Source organism: Felis catus, chromosome B2 (assembly GCF_018350175.1).
Source record: "Felis catus isolate Fca126 chromosome B2, F.catus_Fca126_mat1.0, whole genome shotgun sequence".
NCBI classification, from domain to species: domain Eukaryota; kingdom Metazoa; phylum Chordata; class Mammalia; order Carnivora; family Felidae; genus Felis; species Felis catus.
In genome coordinates, this window is record NC_058372.1 from 92733701 (window position 1) to 92753867 (window position 20167).

Sequence of the window (20167 nt, forward strand, 5' to 3'; positions counted from 1 at the left end):
ATTCATAATTCATGAGGCAATACATAGACAACTCAAGAAAGTCTTATTTCATTGATGGTAAATAATTAGCTGCCTGGAAACTGCTCTGCAGCTACCTAACCAATAATAAAATTAAGACCTGAAAGGAACAAGCTATGTCTAAGTAACTTAACTGAATCCCAGAACAAAGATCTAGAACATTTATAGAAATATGAAAATACAATGATTTAAAATTTATTGGGGCATCTAGGTGGATCAGTTGGTTAAGCATCCTACTCTTGATTTTGGCTCAGGTCATGATCTCATGGTTCGTGAGATCTAGCCCCTTGTCAGGCTCTGCACTGACAGCATGGAGCCTGCTTAGGATTCTCTCTCTCTCCCTTTCTCTCTTCCTCTCCCCTGCTCATGTTCTCTCTCTCCCTCTCTCTCTCTCTCTCTCTCTCTCTCTCTCTCTCTCTCTCTCTCAAAAATAAATAAATAGGGGCGCCTGGGTGACGCAGTCGGTTAAGCGTCCGACTTCAGCCAGGTCACGATCTCGCGGTCCGTGAGTTCGAGCCCCGTGTCAGGCTCTGGGCTGATGGCTCCGAGCCTGGAGCCTGTTTCCGATTCTGTGTCTCCCTCTCTCTCTGTCCCTCCCCCATTCATGCTCTGTCTCTCTCTGTCCCAAAAATAAATAAAAACGTTGAAGAAAAAATAAATAAATAAATAAATAAATAAATAAATAAACACTAAATTATTTTAAATAATATAAAATTTACAATATCTGGAATATAATTAAAAAATTAACAGGCATGCAAATAGGTAATGAAATATTCTTCATAATAAGGAAAAAATCAGTTAAGTAAAAGTACACTAGAGGTGACACCATGATTAGAATTAAAGGAAAAGTACTTTAAAACAATTATTACAATTTTACTTCTTATTTTCCAAAAGTAGAGAATGAAAATATATAAAAAGTCCTCAAATTAAATTTCAATAATAAATTAAAAATATCAAAATAATACGTAAGAATAAGTGGAGAGACAATATTGCATAATATGTAGGAAGACTCAATATATTTAAGATGTCAGTCCTTCCCACATTGATCTGTAGATGTAATACAATTCCAATAAGGATTCTCATAGCATTTTTTTGTAGAAATTGACAAGCTGATTCTAAAATTTATATTAAAATTTTTCTTAAATAAAATTTATATGAAAATTTGAAATGCTGAGACTACTCAAAACAACCTTGAAAATAAGACCAAATTTGCAGGATTACTGTTTCAAAACACATTATAAAGCTACTGTAATCAAGACCATGTGATATTCTTATAAAGATAGATTAAACAGATAAATGGAATATAAAATAAAGAAACAGATTGACGTATATAAGGGCAACTCATTTTTATTTTTTTATTTTATTTTACTTTTGAGTTTGTGCTTTATTGACGTCGATGCTCATGTCTTGACTGCATACTTGCTGCTGCTTCTTGGTCTTCAGGTTCTCCTAGTGCTTGTTAAGTTGGTGGACCATGGCATGTGTCTTCTTGGGCCACATATCCGAAGGCTTTTACTTTTTACCCTTGTAGAATTTCCTGAGCTTCTCTTTCTGAGTTTGCTTGATGATGGTAAGAACACAGGCAAAGGATTTGCAAACAACTCAGGTCTTGGAGAACTTGGAAGCCCTGGCACCCGTCACTTTGGTGACACACAGCTGGGACAGCTCAACTCTGCTTTCTTCTTTTTTAATGTTTATTTTATTTTTAGGAGAACAAGAGAGAGAGAGAGAGAGAGAGAGAGAGAGAGGAGTAGGGGCAGAGGGAGAGGGAGACAGAGGATCTGAGGAGGGCTCTGTACTGACAGCAGGAAGTCAAAGTGGGGAATCAAACTGATGGACCACGAGATCATGACCTGAGCCAACGCTTAACTGACTTAGCCACCCAGGCATACCCGCCACAGCTCCACTTTCAGGTCTTCCAGCTGTTTCAGCAGTTCTTCCTTCTTGCTGAGAAGGTCTCCAGCCTTAATCTTGGCCCGGCCTGCACGATCTGTTACCACTACCACCAAGGGAAAGAGACCAAGGGAAAGGGCCAACTCATTTTTTAATAAAGGTTCAAAGGCATGGCATTGGAGAAAGAATAGTCTTTTCAGTAAATTTTCCTGAAACAATTGGATGTCTGTATGAAAAAAAAAATGATACATACCTTGGACGGTAAACAGATGTTCACTCAAAAGGATCATAACCCTATGCAAAACAGTGAGAAAAAAAATAGAATGAAATCTTTGTTACCTTGGGCTTAGCAACAAAAATTTCTTAGATACATCACCAAAAGCACAATCCATTAAAAAAATTGATAAATAGAACATCTTCAAAATTTAAAAAAAATCCTGCTCTTGAAATATCACACTTATGAAAAAGAAAAGATGAGTTACAGGGTAGAATATAATTATTTGCACATCTTGTATCAGACTGTGTCCAGAATGTCTAGGGAACTCAAATAATAAGAAATCAAACAGCTAACATAAAAATTAGGGGAAAAAATTTGGACAGAAACGTCATGAGAAAAGATACACGGATGACAAACACCTGTGAATATGTTCAACATCACTAAAATTTAGGGAAGTGCAAATTCACTAACGATGATGATTTTTAAGGAGGATACGGAAGAATTGAAATTCTCATACATCGTTGCCTACAAAGTGAAGTAGTACAGCCACTTTGGAAAATAGATCCAAATGAAAGCATATGTCCATGTAAAGACATGTACATGAAAGTTCATAAAAGACTCATTTAATAGACAAAATCAGAACCAATCCAATGTCAATGTCAATCAACAGATGAATGAGGATATATATATGGTGTTATATCTATACCATGTAATTCTATTCAACATAAAATTTACTGTAGAGATATTCAACAAAATTGATGGATATCAAATGTGCAGAATGAAAGAATCTAGACAAAATTGTACACAACGTATGATTTTATTTATACTAGCATCTATTATGTGAAAATGAATCTGTCACTATAAACAGATTGTAAAAAGAGCAGGAAAGAAAGTGTATGAGGAATGACACTCTGGCTCTCACAGATTTAATCCAGAAGTGGCACACATCACTTGTGCTCACATTTCTTTTTTTTTTTTTTTAATTTTTTTTATTAATTTATTTTTGGGACAGAGAGAGACAGAGCATGAACGGGGGAGGGGCAGAGAGAGAGGGAGACACAGAATCGGAAACAGGCTCCAGGCTCTGAGCCATCAGCCCAGAGCCTGACGCGGGGCTAGAACTCATGGACCAGGAGATCGTGACCTGGCTGAAGTCGGACGCTTAACCAACTGCGCCACCCAGGCGCCCCTTGTGCTCACATTTCATTACCAAAGCAACTTATATGGCCACATCTAACATTAAGGAGCAGGAACATGTAACCGTGTGCCCAGAAGTGAAGAGAGAAAAAAAAATACTTGTCAATATTATCAACTATATACTTGATTAACTCAGAGGGAAGCTTTACATTGAATAGGAAGGAAACACAAAACACTTAATTGAACTGACGTATAAAGGATAAAAGACATTCTTGTGGTGTAGGAAAAAGAATGATACACTCCTGCACATTGTTCATTTGAAACCTTTCACCAAATTTAGTTTCTTGAAACTTTTTTTTTCGACTTTGTTTCTAATTCCAATATGGAGTGTATTGTTAAACTAAGAGTGTGCATCTGTTTTTGTTTTAGCAGCAAACACACATGAACTTAGAATTAATTTTAACCATGTTATAACATGTATAAGTTGGTGTCAACAGGGAAGCTGAACAAGGAAGCTCATGTTGGTGAATATTGGCTTAAATATCTATTTAGACGCTGCCTTGAGATAATATTTAGATGGCTATGCAAACTAAGTTGAGAGTTACATCAGCAGTATCTTACAGTCAGATATGACTAAATTTAGAGTCATGCCAGGGGCTGCCTTAGCACAGACTTAACCAGCTTCTGTCATGTCATTGTCAGTATGCTGAAATCCACATGTGTATATTTTCTGATTTTAGGCAGAAGCGAATATTACATTCAGAGAGAAGACCTTTTTACTGCTTTATTATTGCATAATGTCCTGGATATATTTGATACCGCTTACAGCTCCAATACACCTGTCACTGCACCTCACTGCTAAGTCAATGACAGCTCAGTAGTCACATGTTACCAGCCAATATATTCCAATGCTATCATTTTTCTAGTCATTTTGAGTTAATCAGTGTTAAAAGCCAGGCTCAGACTTCTGGATTAGCTGTCTTCAGAGATGTATATCACTAGCAAGTTTGATTTTAAGAAGGTGTGATGAATATTGCACTGAAGTACATCTATGTTCAGCATTTTTGTTATTTGAGATTATAATCTAGCCTGTGTGGCCTTGAGTACTGTCCAGCCCCCAGCAGAGGAGATTAAAGCTTCCAAAATGGTGTGATTTGATAATGCCCAGTTTCCTCATGCTTACATTAGTGCTAGAATTATATAATTATTAATTATTGGAGCTGGAAAGTACCTTAAAAGAAAAAAATATATGGAGAATATCCAGTGATTAGGCATTATATATACATGCTTTTATAGTGCAGTTAAGTAGGTCTAATAATCCTCTTTTTACACTTAGAAATACTGGGTTTAGTAAGTAGCAAAGCTGTGATTAGAATTCAGGCTTTCAGCTCTCTGGGTTTTGTATAACCCTTTCATTTAAAAAAGATATTTTACTATAAACATAATCATGCACTTAAATCCTCCTGTTAAATATGAAAAAGTCAGGGCAGAGAAATTAAATAATTGCATAAAGCTTGCATAGATTGATAATAACATAGCAAATGTGTCTCTTGCATTCCAGGTAAATATGCCCTGAAATCAAATCAATATCCCAGATAATGTATTCTTTTAAAAGTAATCCCTCAATTAATTCAATATTTGACCCACACCTAACATTAATTAAGCATCTGCCGCGTATGAGGCTCTTTTTTTGTATTGAAATATATTTGATATATAATATTGTATAAGTATAAGGTGTACAACGTATTAATTTGATACATTTATATGTTGTAATATGATTGCCATTGTAGCAATGATTAGCACATCTATCATGTCATGTAATTATCATTTATTTTTAGTGGTTGGAATAATTATGATCTAGTCTCTTAATAAGCTTGATGATTAGAATTTAATATTGTTACCTATAGTCACCAAACTGTGCATTAGATCTTGAGGACTTATTTACTACTCATTGCAAATTTGTTGGCACTACATCTTGAAATAAGTTTCTCTGTTCACTGAGCTTACATTTAATTGAGGAGGATACTGAGTAAAAACAAATTAAGTATCATTTCAGGTAGTTGTAAGTAGTATGAAAAGAAACAAAGCTGGGTAAATGAATAGACATACTACTCTAAACAGAGGAGGACTTTGAAGAGAGAATATTTGAGTAGACATAAAAATAATGAAAATACGGGGCCCCTGAGTGGTTCAGTTGGTTAAGTAGCCAGCTCTTGATTTTGGCTCAACTGATGATCTCATGGCTTGTAAGATGGACCCCAACTTAGGGGTCTGTGCTAACAGTGGGGAGCCTGCTTGGGATTGTCTCGCTCTCTCTCTGCCCCTCCTCAGCTCGCACCGGTGCACATACATTTCATTCATATACATTATGTATACTGTGTGTGTATATGATACATAATACAGAAAGGCAGAATTATTTTTTTATGTTTATTTATTTATTTTTGAGAGAGAGAGAGAGAGCACAAGAGGGGAAGGGACAGAGAGAGAGGGAGACAGAGAATCCTAAGCAGGTTAGGATTGAATCCTGAGCTGTCAGCACAGAGCCTAATGCAGGGCTCAAACTCACAAACCATGATACCATGACCTGAGCTGAAGTCAGCCACCTAACCGACTGAGCCACCCAGGCACCCCACAGAAAGGCAAAAGTATGTTTTGTTTGTTTGCTTGTTTGTTTTGTAAGGTCAACTTTAGAGCTGCATTGACAAACAATGTGGTCATGGCTCATTTCAATGCTCTGGGACATATGAAAAAAGAAAACAGTATTAAAAATTTCTAGAAATAATGTTTCTTTTTTATTTACTTAAGACACGATTATTTTCCATTTCCTAAAAATAATGTAAACCATTTGAATAGAGTAGAAAAGAAATCCACTTGAAGTTAATAGAAATTTTCCAGTACAGTTTATATTAATCAAGACCTGTTAAGGACTTGGGCCTAAATTTAGACAACTGTACTTATAATTGACTGGACAAAGAAGAACTCAGAATATTAGGAAAATTATTAAATTTAGGGACAGTTTCTTCTCCTTTAACATAAACAGTAAGGACTGAGATAATGACAAATTTATATTCTAAGATCTCTTTCTTATTAAAATAATTGTGCAACGTGCCCCAATTGTCAGCACAGGATACTAGATTCTATATATCACAAATGGTGCCAAATTTCATTTTTTTTTTTCTCTTTGTTTGGCTGTATCTCACACTGTGCTGTAACTCTCAGCTGGGAGGATTTTGGAATAGATAGAAGGAAAAGATAACCCAGAAAGAACAAAATACTGAAGTAAGTTTTGAGGATAGGGTTTTCAACTATTTGAGAACAACAAAAAAGCACCTATCTTGTATAGTTTACACATTTACACATCTGTCTTTAGGCAAGGGATTTGAATAGACGATTTCTCAAAACCCATTTGAACTATTTTAGTCCATTCACCAAGTCTCCATTCAGTTCTATAATACAGTTTAATGGATATAATGTTCAGCACCATCTTCAAGCCAAGCTTTCCAAATACCTTTCTTGCATTTCTGTCTTTTTTCTGGACACTTTTACCATGTCTCTAAATGTACTTTTTTTTCTGAGTTTGCTCTGTTTTTAGCCTATTATGTCTACATTAGGCCAGGTAAAGCTATTTGCTAACAGGCAAACACTGAACTCATTTTTTTTAAACTTTAGGTTGTTCCCACAATCTGCCCTTCTTTAAATATCTGACTGAATATTAGATCACACATATGCTAATGACTGACATCATTAAATACGGTGGTAATGGATCTTCTTGTCTTTCTTTCTTTCCAATGGAATGCATTGCCATCTTTTATTTAATTGAATTAGAGAAGTTCTGAGAACTAAATAAAGTTCTGCTTTATTTAACTTCTCTTGCCTTCCTTTCCTCTCAACAGCTAGGACTTAGGCTAGATATAATAGTCATCTTATATAGTTAGAATCATGTGTTCACTTTTCAAGAGATTCTTTGATCCTAGTACATGGTATCATTCTGTAATTTAACTGAGTGTGCCTGTGTGTGTGTATGTGTGTGTGCGCGCATGTGTTCTTTTTACTAAAATCATATCTCTTCTCCTTAATGTTGTCTGGTTGGTAATGTAGAATATACTGTTCACATTATATCCTAAAATCTTACTCTCATTTTCTAAAATTTTCTAACACTGAACAATCTTACTCTTATTTCCATTATCCTATTCAGTTCCATGGTCATCACATGTACTCATACATCTTAAATAATGATAGTCCTAGATAAAAAGCCCTTTCCAAAATTGTCTTAAACTTTTTATACATTATAAGATTATTACATAAAACTATCTTTGGTTTGAAAAATCACATAAGGTTCAATGAATTTAGCAGGAAAAAAAACTAATTTATCTCTCTCATTTCTTCTTTCCCTCCTTCCCTTCCTTTCCTCTTTTGAATATTGGCCATATTGGAATTTCATGATCTGGGGAAAATGACTAAAGTGGTTCCACATGGATTTGTATAAAATATATCTTTCAGTATGTTAATGTGATTGAAGAAATGTCACAAGGTACCTGGATGAGGCTGACATTTGTGTACAGATGTATGTATGAGTGCATATGTATAGAACCATTTTGAAGTTACTTTTCTTTACTATCAATTGCTAAGACTTAGACTGCATACATATAAGTCTTTTTCGTAGGAATAATCATTTCCTCTTTTGTATGAGATGCTTCCATTACAGTACACAGTACCCTTCCCACCCCATCATTTTACCTTTATTGCTTTCACTTTATCAATTTAATTTTACCAGTCTGAAGTATATACCACTTCAAACTTAACAGCTGGAAAAGGCAAGATGACTAATAATTTTCTTTTCAAGCTGAAATTTTTTGATATTTTCAAATAATTAGGTTTTTGAATATAGTTATTTTTAAGTATACTGAACTAATTATTATATAGACATAGCTATTTATGTATATGGTAGATATCTATATAGAAACTGTATTCTATGTGTTGAAAGACCATTCCCAGGCTTGGCTGTATTGAAATTTAACACAATTTAGTAAATCTTGTCTTAAAAATGCTGAACACTTGCTTCCAGATGCACAATAAGAAAAAGCATCTTTTATTTCCACTTTCAAATTTTCTTATTTATTTGTAATCTTTAGTCACACCTATTAAGTCAGCAAGTTTAAAAATAAATAAGTATCATTCAATTGAATTAATATGATAAATATTAGAATATTTACTAACAGACTCATGCAATGCCAGAATTGTAATTTTTTCATCTTTGATAATTCCTATTTATTAAACTAAAAATTTATTGATACTCAATTTTACAATGTTTTACATAATCTGTGTAACATAAAGTTTGCTGGAAGGCTTGAAATAAATGTGATCCACAAGTTCCCATGAAGTTGCTTTATTAAACATCTAATATATGTAAATTCAACATATTTCACATTCAAGAAGATTAAGTGTATGGGGTTTTATTTATATTGTTGACATATCAAATAAATATTAAAAAGCATAGAAACTTAAAAATGTATTTTCTATGCTGATTTTCTAGGAGAAAGATATTGTTGCCTCATTCTGGTTTAACTGCTGCAGTAGCATCCAAATCCCACAATCTAGCTCAAGCCAGCCTTGTCAACTTGATCTGCTGTCAATATTCCATATTCCACTTTATGCATCATCCACACTAAATCCATGGTCATTTAAAATACGCTTATTTATGTCTCTTTTTTATACATGCTATCCTTACTTCCTAAAACTTTTGCTGTCTTCTCTTCATTACCACCTGTCAAGTTTCTACCTTTTCAAGTCCTGGATAAGTGTTCAAAGTGTCTCTTCCTATATGCACCTCATCCATCCTGACAGAGTAATGATCTCATTTATTACTCTAGTAATTTGGATACATCCCTATCATAGCCTTTCTCACACATTTAGACTTCGTTATATGTAAAACTACTGTTTCCAAGTATACTGTAAACTCCTTAAGGACAGTGACTGTAATTTAAGCATGTTAATAACATTAACACTTGATAAAGTGCCAGACAGATTATTATCTTTCTTCTGTTACCGATATCATTCAGCCCAGGTGACCTACAACTGTACATTACAAGACCTCTGCAACCCCAAGTTTAATTTATTAAGAAAGAAGCCTCTAGAACAAATAAAACTTCAGGTTGTTTTCTTTAGGATTTTCATTTTCCAATCTAACTGAATATTAGTTTTAACTGAGAAACTCTGAACAAAAAAATGTACTAAGGCTCAGGCTTTACCCAAGCCAATAAAATACTAAGTGTAGAGGCTAGACCTAGGAAAAATTAGCATCTTGAGCATAGCTCATAGACACCAAATTGCTGAAGCATGTGAAACCGTACATATATGGATATATTTATTTCTGAAACCTGATCTACACTGGGTTGGCTGTAAAAGACTTGTCAGGGAGGGAAATTTTCCTCTACCATCTGAGGTTTGGTGTTGGGGCTTATGAATTAAACTTACAAAGCTCAAATTAACAGGGAAAGAAGGTTTATTTGTTTGCATATGAAAGCTAACAATAGAAGTAGCTAGCTCACTAAATGGTTAAAGTCAGAGATTTATATACCTAAACCACTAGGAGAAAAGGAGAGGATAGAAAAGGTTTCTATGAGAAAACCAAATGAGTCTCCTTAGGAAAGACCAAAGAATTTTCAGAAGAACAAACAGGAGAAAACAGTTTGTGATGCCCCTTTATGTAGGTGAGAGTGGTCTTTCCTTCTTCATGGCCAAAAAAGTCCCCTGAGAGAGGATTTATGGTTGGTTTACTCTCCATCTGCTTTCTGGGAGAAGACCTGCTCTAAAGAGGGAATTTATGACAGCCTCATTTCCCAGAAGTTGTTGCTTTTAGTCGGATGAGGGAAGATCCAAGAAGGCTTCTCTTTTAAATCTGTTGAATCTCAAATGTCTTCAGCTTAAAGTAATTTTCATATCAACCATGGGCTTCCAAGTAAGTCCCTCACAAGATGAAATCTCATGACAAAGTTAAATAAGATGAGACTACACAGTTTACCAATAATTCCCAAGCCAAATGAGAGGAAATGGAGAGAAAACTGCCACAAAGTTTGTGTTCAAAATCTACAAGTGCTTAACCTTGTCTCCACAAGACAAGAGTGTCAAGACCTCTGAAATTATGTTAGAGATTTGCTATTTAAATCCAGTATACTTTTCATATCTTTGCTTAATTATCACAATGCTTACTTTCCCAACCCACTTAGCCTTAAGAGGTTATTCTTCCAAAATGCTCCCACATATTTTGGGACCACGACAAAAGTCATTATGATTTCCCAAATCCTTCCAGTGCATTGATTTCCTAAAAGAATTTAATTACCTGAATCTGCAATTGGATTGACATTTGATATGTCAGCAAACTTCATAAGAACAGATAACTTGTCTGGCTTACCTACCTTTTTAAATTAGATCATGTAAAGGCATTCTTTGCTCTTAGTAAGCAGGTTTGAATGAATGAAGCCATATTAAATAACAGTGTTTTTTTCAATGTGTAAATATTTACAAAGTAGGGTAATAATTGTACTTATTAGAGCAAGCGTATCAGAACATAAAAACCCAGATAAACTGTCCCATTTCAGTACTGACTTTTTCTATTTGTAAGACCTTGGGAAATAATTTAGTCTTTTCCTATATCAATGTCTTTACCTACAAAGTAAAGAACAAAATAGCACTATTATTCATGTTATTGTGAAGATTAAATATGTTGATGAATGTAAAGAAAATGTGATAATGTCACTGTGTAATACTCAACAAATATTTATTATCAGGTAAAGTGACTTTTTAAGGTATATATGTCAAATTTTTATTAGCAATTTTCTGCCTTTCATCATGAAACTCTACACACTATACTGAAATACACTGTTTAAGACTCATTACCAAAAAACAAATAATCCAGTGGAGAAATGGGAAGAAGACAAGAATAGATACTTCTCCAAAGAAGACATTCAGATGGCTAACAGACACATGAAAGATGCTCAACATCAGTCATCATCAGGGAAATACAAATCAAAACCACAATAAGATACCACCTTACACCTGTCAGAATGGCTAATATTAACAACTCAGGCAACAACAGATGTTGACTAGGATGCAAAGAAAGAGGATCTCTGCGTTGTTGGTGGGAATGCAAGCTGGTGCAGCCACTCTGGAAAACAGGATGGAGGTTCCTCAAAAAAAAATAGAACTACCCTACAATCCAGCAATTCTATTACTAGGTAGTTACTCAAAGGATACAAAATTACCAATTTGAAGGGATACATGCACCCCAATGTTGATAGCAGCATAATCAACAATAGCCAAATTATGGAAAGAGCCCAAATATGCACTGGCTGATTAACAGATGAAGAAGTTGTCGTATATGTATATAAATAGAATATTATTCAGCTATCAAAAAGAATGAAATCTTGCCATTTGCAACTACGTGGATGGAGTTAGAGTGTATTATGTAAGTGAAATATGTCAGTCAAAGAAACACAAATACCATATGATTTTACGCATATGTGGAATTTAAGAAACAAAACAGATGAAGGTAGGAGAAAAAAAGAGAGGCAAACCATAAAATAGTCTTAACTATAGAGAACAAACTCAGGGTTACTGGGGGAAGGTGGGAGGGGGATGGTTTAAATGGGTGATGGATATTAAGGAGGGCGCTTATTGTGATAAATACAGGTATTATATGTAAGTGATGAATCACTAAATTCTACTCCTAAAACTAATATTACACTATATGTTAACTAAGTAGAATTTAAATAAAAATTTGAAACAAAAAAAAAACTTTTAAAGACATCCTTTAATCTAGATAGTAAACTATTTTCCATACTTAAAATTAAGATATGGTATATACTTTAATTCATAACTATAGGATAATATATTAATTAAAATATCAGGCCCAGAAGAAGGTCTTTCTATTTTAACCTAGGCCACTATTCTGGCTTGACAGTATAAGTGAAATTATTTTTTTAGTGTTTATTTATTTTTGAGAGAGAGAGAGAGAGAGCACAAGCTGGGGAGGGGCAGAGAGAGAGGGAGACACAGAATCCGAAGCAGGCTCCAGGCACAGAGCCCGATGCAGGGCTCAAACTCACGAGCCATGAGATCCTGATCTGAGCCAAAGTCGGATGCTTAACCAACAGAGTCACCCAGGTGTCCCAACAGGATAAGTGAAATTAGTCAATAAATCTCAGAAATTCTGTCTAAACCCTTAACGTAAACAGCGGAAGGAAATAAAATTTAGAAATTTTAAAATATTTTACCTTAATATAAAAGTCAGGTTCTAGACTATTTTTTAAAAGCATCTAGAATAAAAATATCTATTCTTATTGTTGGAAAATATGCCAGGGCTTCTGGTTTAAAACCAATAAACACTACATAAATAATGGTTTCAGATTTTCCAGAATGTAATCCACCATAGCACATACTCTTAGAGAAAGCAAAGGATATTCTCTAGCTAGAAAGAACCATTGGTTTACATATCCTGAGTCGAATTCCCATCCTACCTCTCCACCCACATTGTCATTTTAGTCGTTGATCCTTGATGATTATAGGTTAGTAGATACGGAAATAGTTTGTCTTTCTTCAAAAGGACTTTGTAACTCTTATTGTGTGGATATTCTGCAGGTGGTAATTTAAAATAAGACAGAGTAATCTATTATTAAGAGTCATTAAGCAAAATAATAATTGCACATAGGAGCTTCCAAATTTACACTATAATGAGGAATCCTAGGACTTCCTTGCAATTCATTTATACCATTTTTAACTAGAGAATGATTAAATCCCTTTCTATAGGCAAACTACTCCCCAAGAACAATTACGACGCTGAAACTGTCACTGAATTCTGCTTTCCTCAGCAATTCAAAATAAAGGTTCATAAACCACTTGATACTTCGCAACCTATTATTTAGTATGATATTTAAAGCTGTCACTGATGTCACATTATTAGAGTAGATGGCTTGATGTCATGTTGACACTAAGCTCCATCTAAAATCTTCCAGAAATACGCAGGGTGTCTTGTTCTGACTTTTACAACCTTTGATATAATCATCTGGACTGGTCTTTTAACAAGCAGAAACCCGTGATTTTAGTAAGCTCTGTAATGTGAGACAATCAGGGCGGAGACATTTGTATGCTGATGTTTTGTATCAGAAAATGCACAGGGTAGTAGTAATGAGCATATGGCAGTGCTCTAAGTGAGAAATGGTGAGAGTCTGGACTGAAATTGGAGACAAAGGGCAGAGAAAAAGAAAAAAAATAGTTAAAAAGTGGAGTGGACCAGGAAGAGACCCTTTTGCAGCTGGGAAGAGGAAGGAGAAATAGAGGGTGACTACCAAACTTCTTGTTTTTAGGCTGGGTACATGGACACGGTACTCATCTTCATGTACTGAAGGGCTAGGGATTTAAAAAGAAAAGCCTAGAATTACGCATCAATTCAAGAAGTTCTAGGGCAGTTGTCCTGATCTGGCTCCACTCTATACATTATAAGCAAATGTGGCTTCTCTCAACCTCCTTTGCTCTGCCTTCTTTTCCTCTGGCTCTGGGGCATATAATCTGAGCCAGCTTTTTCTCTAATCAGAATGGCGAGGCCAGAAATTTCATTTACACAATTGGCTCAAGGTTCTCAACTCCAGGAAAAAGTGTGAATTGACCTACCTTACTGATATACTTCCTTGTAGTTTTGACATGCAGGCCTCCATTTTCTGTGAAGTAAAAATAAAACAAAACAAAATAAACAAAAACATCCAATGTCCTTACTTGAGAGTCAGATGAACCAGAACGGTGTCCAAACTACCTATGGTGAATAAAGCTACTCATTTTGAACAAATATCTATATCTAATCTATAAACCATTATTTATATAAAATACAATAAAAAGTGAATTCCTAAAAAAAGTTAAATGAAAAACCCAAACATACAAAATGCAAAACACCCAATTTTGTATCACTACTCCATTTAATTGACATAACATTAGTCTGCCAAATTGCCAAAAAGGTTTCTAAATGCTTTTGATTGCTGCCCCCATCTTATCATCATAAGTGGCAAGAGCTCATAGACATCTTCTGGCCTGCCAAATACAGTTTGCGGAGCATTGGATTGCAGAACCTGAATCTAAAAGGAAACATGTAGACAAGGACTACTGAGGACAGAAAGAGATATGCTTGGGAAAGTACATGAAATGTTGTAAGAATCCATGAATCACAGCTGGGATGAGAAAATAAAACTGTAATGTCATTATTTTTAAAAACTTTTTAGCAGATGGACCTCACAAATTAAGGGGTAAAAGTTGATACAGCTGGAATTGAGAGTTGGTCTATTTTTGACCATGTGGGGAAAAAAATGTCTTTTGGAGAATAGGGGTAGGAGCAGTTGAAAGACAGGAGTGGAACTTCTGAATCTAAGATTAGAAGTTTGAATTTCCTGTCATACTTTTAGATCTTCATTACAGAAAATTTTTAGAATGATGCTATTCGGAGTTTCTTAAAATACCAGCTTGCATTCTTACATAAATGATCACCTGCTCCTCTTCTCAGCTTACATTTTTTCCCCATTGCTGCTAGAAAGTTGTCCAACAGCACATACATTTCTGGTCCTCTACTCAAAGAGTAGACCCTTACTAAGATTCAAGTGTTTACAAAAGCAATCACAGAGTGTAGCAGAATATGTTTTTTTTCTAAATGGCATTTCATGGAGGAAGGATGACCTGATATAAGATTGCTGATTGACACTCATTAATCTAGTATTAAAAATGTTAGAGCTGACAAGTTTTTGACATTTCCACCCCCATTTGGGGAAAACTGTCTTCGGTATTTTTTAAATGACAAGTAAAATTTAATATTGAATTGCAAAGAATTTGAATTCTTGACAGATTTGGTAATTTTGACAGCACCTAATTCACATGGAGTTTCACAGATCTCTAAGGACCACAAAATAAAGAAGTGTACATTATTCAAGTAATGGAAGAAGACCTGAAAATAGAATAAGTGAAATTTATCTGACTGGCCAACCTTTGAAGCTGACCCATGATCACTAAAGGGCCTCTCATAGAAGTTTCTCTTTTCAAACCAGTACAATACATAGGGGGTCCCTGAGAGACAGTCATCTATGAAAGTGACAGATCAAAGGGCAGCACATATAATGGAGATATGCGAACTAATGATTCCAAGAATTTTATGGGAGAGAAACTGATGGGTTTAGCTTAGTGTTAAAAAAGAGAAAAAAAAACTGACAATACATTTAACCCTAAAGTCTTGCTGTGGGCTTATTTTATGTAAATACATAGATATTTATGTAAATATATGGAATCATATACACCCATAGTGAAGAGAATGTATATGTGAAAATAAATGAAATTTTCTAGGTTTAGTTAAAAAATAAAGTACTAGTGTTAAATTTTTTACTTGAAGAGGGTAATAACTCTAGAAAATTATGTAAGTCAAACTAAAAATAGTAATAACACTAAGTAACAATAATAAATGCTCCTGGCATATTTACCAAATGAAAGGCACTGTACTGAAAGGTTTACATGTATTATCAGTTACGTGTTATTGCTTTTTTGTTTTTAAATTGAGATAAAATTGACCTATAACACTGTGTAAGTTCAAAGTGTACAACATTTTGGTTTGATACACATAAACTGCAATATGATTACCACATTAGTATCAGCTAACACCTTTATCACATTAAATAATTAGCATTTATTTTTGAAGTGGGAACATTTAAGATAAGCAACTTTAAAGTATGCAATATAGTATTGTTAACTATAATCTCAATGCTGTACAATAGACCCTCAGAATTTATCCATCTTCTAACTGGAAATTTGTACTCTTTGACCAAAATCTCATTTTTCCTACCCACCTCTAGCCCCTGGTAACCACCAATCTACTCTGTGTTTCTAAAAGTTTCGCTCTTTTACATTCCACATATAAATGTTATCATACAGTATTTTTCTTTTTCTTACAGCATAATGCCCTAAAGTCCTACTTGTGTTGTTACAAATGGCAATATTTCCTTCTATTCTTATTACTGATTGAATATTACTAAATAATATGGTTAAATAATTATATATGTATATATGTGTGTGTGTGTGTGTGTGTGTATATATATATATATATATATATATATATATATATATAATCATCCATTCATTCAACACCAATAGCAATAGTTTCATTAAACTGGAGGTACAGATATCTCTTCAATATTCCTGTTTATATTTCGTGAGGATATAACTCAAAAGCAGGATTGCTGGATCATATGGTAGTTATATTTTTAATTTTTTGAGAATTCTACATTCTCTTTTCTATCGTAGCTAAACCAGCTCTTTTTTTGTAACAGATAATAGAATGAGGATCAGAGAGGTTGGACAGAGTATCACTTTGATGAATGACAGATCAGAACTTTGAGTGCAGATGCTGTATAATGACATTTTATTTAGCTTCTTGTTATCCCTTAAATACCTGAGCAGTGAGCAGATGTGGTGTTATGCTGCCCTTGAGTAACAAGAATGCTGGTCTGGGATAAAGGAGACTTAAGATATGGTCCTGCTTCTTGAACTAAATGGGTATGTCATCCTTAGTAATCTGTCTCTAAAAGGCTTTCAATTTTCTAACCTGTTAAAAGAAGTAGCTGAAATACATTTTAAAATCCCATCCAATGTGAGCAATTTACAGTAGCTCCCCCTTATCTGTGAGAAATATTTTCTAAGATTCCTACTGGGTGCATGAAACTGCAGATAGTACTGCAACTTACATATACCATGTTTTTTCCTATGCGTAACACACCTATGATAAAGTTTAACTTGGAAATTAATAACAGTAAAAGATTACAATAATAACTAATAATAAAATAGAACAGTTATAACAATATACTCTAATAAAAGTTGTATGAATGTGATTCCTCTCTCAAAACATCTTATTGTACTCTACTCATCCTTCTTGTAACGAAATGAGAGAAAATGCCTATCAGATTAAATGAAATGAGGTGAATGACATAGGCATCATGACACAATGAGGCTACTATCAACCTTCTGATGATATGCAAGAGGGCGGATCATCTGCTTTTTGACTATAGTTGAGCACAAGTAATTGAAACCATGTAAAGGTAAGTCATGGATAAGGGACTACAGCATGCATAAAGAGATTTTAATAACTATTCTATGATTATTTGATATATTGCATTCTTATATTCAACCAGCCAATTTTCATATCTATAAACTATAGGTACAATATATAAAAGATTACAGCCTATTTGGCAATCTAGCACGCCATAGAAAATGATACAGAATACTTGACCATCACAAAGGTGCTTTGAATTAATTCTGTGAAAAGTGCTGTTGAACACAAAATTCTCAAATTTATTTATTTTTAATATTTATTGATTTATTTTTGAGAGAGAGAGAGAGAGCGCGCACAAGCAGGGTAGAGGCAGAGAGAGAGGGAGAGGGAGAAGGCCAAGCAGGCTATGTGCTGTCAGTGCAGAGTCTGACATGGGGCTCAAACTCACGAACTGTGAGATCGTGACCCAAACTGAAATCAAGAGTTGGCCGCTTAACAACTGAGCCACCCAGGCACCCTTAAATTCTCAAATTTATATGGAACCACAAAAGACCCCAAATTTCCAAAGCATTCTTGAAAAAGAAAAGAAAAGCTAGAGGTATCCCAATTCCAGACCTCAAGTTATATTACAAAGCTGTAGTAATAAAAACAGTGTGGCACTGGCACAAAAATTGACACATAGATCAGTGGAACAGAATAGAGAGCCCAGAAATAAACTCACAATGAAAGTCAATTAATCTTCAACACAGCAGGAAAGAATATCCAATGGGAAAAAGAGAGTCTCTTCAACAAATGGTGTTGGGGAACTGGTCAGCTACATGCAAAAGAATGAAACTAGACCACTTTCCTACCCCATACACAAAAATAAATTCAAAATAGACTGAAGACCTAAATGGAGGCCTAAAACCATGAAAGTCCTAGAAGAGAGCATAGACAGTAAGGTCTCTGACACAGCTGTGGCAACATTTTTCTAGGTATGTCTCCTGGGACAGGGAAAACAAAAGCAAAAATAAACTATTGGGACTACATCCAAATAAAAGGCTTTTGCACAGTAAAGGAAACAAAAAATAAAGCTAAAAGACAGTCTCCTGAACAGAAGAATATATTTGCAAATGACATATCCAATAAAAGGCCATTATCCAATATATATAAAGAACCTGTGTATATAAACACCCAAAAACAAATAATCCAATCTAGGGAAAGATGGGCAGAAGAAATGAACATTTTTCCAAAGAAGACATAGAGGTGGCCAACCAACATATGAAAAGAAGCTCAACATCACTTATTATCAGGGAAATGCAAATCAAAACTACCATGAGATATCACCTTACACCACACCTGTCAGAATGGCTAAAACTGAAAACACAAGAAACAACAGGTATGGGCAAGGATGTGTAGAAAAAGGAAACTTCCTGCACTGTTGGTGGGAATGCAACCTGGTGAAGCCACTGAGGAAAATAGTACAGAGGTTCCTCAAAAATTTAAAAATAGGATCCAGTAATCATGCTACTGGTATTTACCCCAAAATTCAAAAACACTAATTCAAAGGGATACATGCACCCGATGTTTATAGCAGTGTCCTTTACAATAGCCAAGTAATGGAAGTAGCCCAAATGTCAATCAATAGATGAATGGACAAAGAAGTGGTATATATACAATCAAATATTAGTAAGCCATAAAAAGAATGAAATCTTGCCATTTTCAAGGAGCAAACTAGAGAATATAATGTTAAGTGAAATAGGTCAGTGAGAGAAAGACAAATACCATATTATTTCACTAATATGTGGAATTTAAGAAACAAAACAAATGAGCAAACCAAGAGTGTGTGTGTGTGTGTGTGTGTGTGTGTGTGTGTGTGAAGAGAGAGACAGGCCAAGAAACACACTCTTAACTATTGGGAACAACCTCATGGTAATCAGAAGGGTGGGGCAGGAGATGGTTGAAATAGGTGATGGGGATTAGGAGTGCACTTGTCATGATGAGCACTGGGTAATGTATGGAATTGTTGAATCTCTATATTGTACACAAGAAACTAATATAACACTGAATATTAGCGATACTAGAATTAAAATTTAAAACAAAACTTTTAAAAAGGAGCTTTGATATCATTTTCATAAATAAGTATTATATATTCTAAATGTTTTATCCAAATGTGAGTCTCAAAAATTACTTAAGCCTTTCTTGAGACTTTGGAGAATAGCAACAATTTTATGACTTACTGAATAATTGGTTCTTAGTTGCTTTGTAGCAGAAATGACATCAGTCTGGAAGTCAGTTATGACTGTTTATTACATAAATTTTAAAAATATTGAAAACAAATAGTATCCATCCAGGAATGGGTATTATTTTAACAAATATTATTCTGTGAGTGGGAGAAGCATGTTATCAGGAGAACTTGATTAAGATTTTGTCCTAAGTTCCATTATTGAGTTACATATGATTCCAAGTCAAATGGAAACCACCGTAGCCTATGAATTACGTATTTGACCAAGTAAGGGTTGTAAAAAGCAAACACTCAAATGCACACACACACACACACACACACACACACACACACACACACTCATATACATGTATTTTTCCATGTCATTAGCTGAAGAGTATTTTTTTTGCAAAGAAATTTATTCTCCCAGATATAGGTGTATGTACATACATATCATTAGCATTCACCTCAAAAATAGCGTACAACTTGAAATAGACTGTAACTCTATTTTGTTTTTGTTTTTAATATCAAATTTATTGTCAAATTGGTTTCCATACAACACCCAGTGCTCATCCCAAAAGGTGCCCTCCTCAATACCCGTCACCCACCCTCCCCTCCCTCCCACTCCCCATCT

General features: G+C 34.6%; 1 long non-coding RNA gene across 1 annotated transcript in view; it reads right to left on the minus strand.

The window, feature by feature from the left end:
• Positions 1-943: 943 nt before the first annotated feature.
• Positions 944-20167, minus strand: part of LOC111560505 — a 1125299-nt gene continuing 1106075 nt past the window's right edge. The window contains exons 15-17 of the long non-coding RNA XR_006598120.1: positions 13931-13977; positions 2165-2205; positions 944-2017 (exon numbers count right to left, since the gene is read on the minus strand). This is a non-coding gene — a long non-coding RNA (uncharacterized LOC111560505). The remainder of the gene's footprint in view (positions 2018-2164; positions 2206-13930; positions 13978-20167) is intronic.